Source organism: Petaurus breviceps, unplaced genomic scaffold (genome assembly GCF_028583685.1).
Source record: "Petaurus breviceps papuanus isolate PSGF00001 unplaced genomic scaffold, PetGlider_PUasm1.0 90842, whole genome shotgun sequence".
NCBI classification, from domain to species: domain Eukaryota; kingdom Metazoa; phylum Chordata; class Mammalia; order Diprotodontia; family Petauridae; genus Petaurus; species Petaurus breviceps.
In genome coordinates this window covers 1,454,504-1,460,297 of record NW_027187358.1, presented here as the reverse complement: position 1 = coordinate 1,460,297, position 5,794 = coordinate 1,454,504, and positions in this window count along the sequence as shown.

Genomic DNA, 5,794 nt, shown 5'->3' with positions numbered 1-5,794 from the left:
GTTTATGTATTATACATATACCCACATGATCACATTTGGTTATATGTGTGTACACACACATATATGCATGTGATCACATTGGATATATAAATACATATACATTCATATCTACAAATATATACATGTTCCTTGGATACAGCACTTCATTTCCTAACTCTTAGCATTTTCACTGGTCCATTCTCCATTCTCAAAAGTATTTTTTTCCTTCTCATCTCTGCTTTCTGGAGTCCCTAGCTTGCTATGAATCTCAGCTTAGTTCCCACCTTCTGTAAGAGGCTTTTCCCAGTCTACCTCCCCCCACTCAGTTCCCTCCCTCTGATATTATCTTCCAATTGCGATATGTGTATGTATACATGGGTGCATATGGATATAACTGCATGCATACATACGCGTACATACACATGTGGATATATAGTGTATGTGCAAATTTGTATGACTGTTTTGCCTATCTTTGAATTTTTAAAGGATCCTGGCATATAATAGGGTTTTGTTTTGTTTTGTTTTGTCTTTGTTTTTCCTGGCACACAGTAGTCAGCACTTAAAAATGCATATTGACTAGAATTTGACTGACTTTTAAGAGGATGAAAGTTTGCAAAAGAAAATGTAAAATAGTACTTGAGAAAAATGAAATTAGGAAGAAAGATGCTTTACAGAGAAGGAGGCTTCTCCTTCATGGATTCCCTTGTTTAGGTACCTGTGGGTGTGAGTTAGGCATTGTTTTATACTATACATTTATATTCTAAAATAACAATAGTGACATTTTCAAAAATAAGAACACTGGGTTTATTCATTTGAAAGAGTGTTGTCCCCTTCAGAGCGGTCGCCTTGGGAAGCTATATACTTGCTTCAATTATGCTACTGTTGCTCAAACCATTTTTGGAGACAGTTTATGAGCCACTAAAGAAAATGGTTCTCATTACTTTAGGGTCATGTCTTACTTTTTACCAGGTGCACTAATGCAGGATAGTCCACATCATATTCATGAGCCTAGACTCTGAATGTCTTCTGTCTGCTTTAAAAAGTCAAATGCTGAATAATATGCCCCAGGCTCTGAAGGCATTTCTCCCAAAAGAACTTCAAAAATGTTCTCAGCAATGGTGGTATCATTGGAATACAGTCTCCCATCAGGCCCATTTTATAGGGGAACACACAGATTTGGAAATATAAATTTTGCTGTCTTAGTCAAAAATTGTTTCATTTTGACCTGTGGATTGTACTTACTCTCTGGTTATTCCTGCATAGAAGAGAATGAAGATTTCCCTTCTTTGTAGTACCTCAGTTTGGGGAATCCTGGTGGGGTGGGAGGGGGAAACAGAGCTTTTATAATGTCAGGGCTACTTTGCTTTACACAGTCAGTCAATAAACATTTATTAACCACTTATTATGTACCAGACAGGCAGCTAAGTGGTACAGTGGTTAGATTACAAGGTCTAGAGTCTGGAAGATTCCTCTTCTTGAGTTCAAATCTGACCTCAGAGCTGTGTGACTCTAGGCAAGTCATTTAATCCTATTTGCCTTAATTCCTTATCTATAAAATGATCTCGAGAAGGAGATGCCATAGGAGGTCAGTGTCTTTGCCAAGAAAACTACAAAAGGGTCATGGAAAGTCAGACATGGCTGAAAAACAATTAAATAAAATGTATCAGGCACTATGCTAAAGTGCTGGGAATGCAAAGGAAGGCAAAAATATAGTCTTTTTTTTTTTTTAAAGCAATCAGGGTTAAGTAACTTGCTCAAGGTTACACGGCCAGTTATTTCTGGGTGTGGTGCTAAGTATCTGCACCCGGATTTGATCCCCAGGTCATCCTGACACTGGAGCTGGTGCTCTTACTCGCTGAGCCACCTGGCCACCCCAAAAATATAGTCTTTGCACTCAAGAAATTAATGTTCTAAATGGGGAGGCAACATATAAACAACTATTTAGATATTCATAAATCTCACTTCTCCATTTACATTTTCCACATAGGTTGTTAATGACTTAGTTGCATCATTATACTAAAGTAGAAAGAACATCCAACTAGGAATAAGTAAATGAATGGGGGGGGGGGGAAGCATTTATCAAGTCTTTATTATGTGAAAGCACATTTGTCATATGAAAGCTCTATGGCTAAAAATAATAAAAGACAATTCTTTTAAGGAATTCACATTCTAATTGAAGAAACAACACACATTACAACTATCAGAAAATGTATGTTTAAGCCCCTGCTCCCTGAGCTGGTAGCACACAACTAAATTCTGAATCTCAGTTTACTTATCCATCAAATCAAGATGACTCTGTTTGGCCTGCCTACTTCATGGGGATATTATGAGAGTCAAATCACATAATATATCTGTGTTATAGGAATATAAATTTAAAGAACTTCCCTGCTCCTAGGTTAGTGCACCTGGAGCTTGTGGTGGGAGGCTTGTTTTTCAGGAGATACTTTGTGATTGGGCAGTGGGTCAAGAGGGTTGTTACGTTCTCTGACCCAGGAGAAGGTTATATAATCCCTGATGTGAGTCTTTGTTTTGGGGCTCACTTTGAGAAGTGTTGTGTGACTTGACCAGATGAGACTCTGGACAGCCATTGTTGAGAGCCCCTTGGCTTTGAAAATCCAGATGTTGATTCTTCCCTGTCTGGTAACTGTGATTAGGTATGGATGTATGTAATGGTTGGACAGTTTGGAAGCCTGTCTGCTGAAATGTTCTTGTAACTTATGCTTGTAACCTTTGTATATTCTGAAGTTCGGGGTGCTGACCTTTTCCTCCTAAACTAGGTAAATGATATATGTTTGATTGATTAAAGTAAGCTTGTTAACCATTTTGAGTTACTTTCCTTTAGAAAAGCAGATCTAAGAACCTGTGTTGGCAGCCACCCTGGGGTGCTTGTGGCTACAAATGTGAAAAGAATTTGTAAACCATGAAGTTCTAAGCAAGAATGAAATACTTTGTTCCAATATCTCCATGTCCCCACCATGGTTTGATTGTACCATTTGCACTTTTATGACCCGAATGTGTGAAAAATAAGTTGGCATAATTAAGTTACTTCCTACTTGTTCTACGCCATGCTGAAGAGTGGCAGATTATGAACAATGAGAGAACAAATTTCACTTCTAAATTGTTAGCATGAAATTCTCAGGGCTGATGTGCCTAGTATCACAATCAATTTTGCATTACTAATGCAGACACTAGCAACTGTTATTGTTACAAGCATTCTGGATTTTTTGCCATCTTTGCAGGGTTAGGAGTTATGATAAAACCATTTTCAAATAGTATAAACTTGTAATAAAATTGATTTTCTGATATTTAAATACACCTACTGTATGAAACATGCTATCTGACCAAAGGATAACAGAGGGACAGCTCAAGTACTTGTAAGGTTAAAGGAATTTAAGATCTTTCCTTCCTATTAATAGGTCATACCAGGAGCCCATTAAGGGAAACTTGCTTTTAGGAAGTTTTGCTTGTAGGAAGGTTTTCACACATTTTGTTACTTATGCTTTCTGGCTCTAAGAATTGTATATATGCTCTGAGTTGGTATTTTGTCTTGGGTGCTCACTTCTTAGAAGGCTCTTGTGATTCCTGGTCAAGATTCTGAGTGGCTATATATTCAAAGGACCCTGACTGCTTAAATGTGAAGCCTTTCTTGATCCAAGGATGAATGGAAAGTGTACGGCAATATTGCTTTGATTTAGGCAGTCAGAGCCCTGTCTGTTGGTCTTTATTTCTCTGCTTATATTTTCTCAGTTTGTATTTTCTCTGAAATTCAGGGTGCTAACTTTCCTCCTGAACTAGGTAATGTAATTTTAAAAAGATTGTTGACCCTCTAAACAGCTATCTTTCCTACCAAAGCAGATCTAAGAACTTGTGCTAGCAGCCATAATAGATATGCCAGCGTGGTTACCACTAAAGTACTGTAGCACCAAAATTCTTGGAGTGTTAAAAAAAATAGACAAAGGATTGTAAAATGTGTTAGGTAGATCTTCTCTGGAGGATTTATGGAAAAACTATCACAAAAATTGCATGAGATAAGACTGCAGATCTAAAAGTATGATACATGAAAAGTACTCTCCTAGGAGTTCTGTCCTTAAGTCAGATTTTTTGAGGCCAACTGTAATGGAAATGCAAATTTAAAGATCTTCCCTGCCCCTAGGCCCTTTGATAGGCTTAAGAGACTCTGAGAACCTTCCTTTATTTGAAAATATACTCCACCCCCTAATAGGCTGAATGTGGTTACATGGAGCCTGTGGCAGGAGGCTTGATTTTCAGGAATGCCCACACCTTGATGCTGTGTGATGGTTACATTCTCTGACCCAGGAGAAGGCTATATAATCCCTGATGTGAGGCTTTGCTTTGGGGCTCACTTTGAGAAGTGTTGTGTGATTTGAGCAGATGAGACTCTGGGAGGCCCTTGAGAGCCCCCCAGCTTTGAAAACTCAGATGTTGATGCTTCCCTCTTTGGTAACTGTGATTTGGTGTGGATGTAATGGTTTGACAGTTTGGAAGCCTGTCTGCTTGATATGTTTTTATGTTTTCTTGTAACTTCTGCTTTGAAACTTCTATATGTATACTCTGAAGTTCAGGGTTCTGACCTTTTTCCCCTGAACTAGGTAAACAATATATGTTTGATTGATTAAAGTAAGCTTGTTAACCCATTTTGAGTTGCTTTCCTTTAGAAAAGCAGATCTAAGAACCTGTGTTGGCAGCTACCCTGGGGATGTTGGGGTGCTTGCTGCTACACCAACCTATAGGCTGAGAATTTTGAGGAAGAACAGGCAAAAGGCAGTAAGATTTGTTGACCTTCATTTTCATTAGAAACTAGTATCAGCACAGCTTGTAAATAGCTCTAAATTTCTTCAAATAAGATAGGCACCAACTTGGAAAATCTATATTCCTTTTTAATGTTTGTGCTCACCAGAAAGAGTGAGCATGACCAGCAATAATGCAACTAGCCCCAAAGTATAGCTAATCAAAAATCCTTTTGATTTTGTCCTCAGAATGATAGCAATGAATGCATATAGATGTAGTTATAAGCATACAAAAGATATGTGTGTAGATATATACCTATGTGCACATAACAGGTATGTATATAAATATATATGTGCATATATATACATATTTGTGACATGTGAGGTATATGTGTCTATACACATAAATAGGTATGTATATATCCACCATGACTGTACCTAGCTCCAGATGCTTAGCACACAGGAGGCATATCATAAATGCTAATTGTTTGATTGACATTAAACTTCAACCTCAAGCAGTAGAAGTACAGCATTTGTAGTGGAAGACAGCAGCAAACAGTCCGACTTACGCGACATTAACAAGAATAGGACAGTTCATTTTGAGAAAGAGTTGTTGGTCACTAGTGAGATAAATTGATCACAACTGGAATTGATCACAAAGCCAATCAATAGTGGTCAGAATTCCAAAGTGAGGGTGAAAGCAGAGAGGTAAGTATTTGAGCAAAAACATTATGCTGTTCATATAATATCTTACACATTTGTGGATCTTAGAATTGGCTATAGGAGAAATGAACTCACAGAAACTATATATTTTGTGGATGATTTGTAATACTAGCTTAGTTTCTTTTGGTCACCATGAAGGACATTCTTTATTGGATGTCATGTTTAAATTAATAATTAGAATTGTAAAGTTACTTCTAATATAAACAAAGAGAGGAAGAGGGAGAGAGAGGGGGGGGGGGTGAGATAGTCCCTACACTCAAGGATCTTATGCTCTGTTAGGAAAGTCAAACACATACAGATAGGGAAGTGTGTGTGTGTGTGTGTGTGTGTGTGTGTGTGTGTGT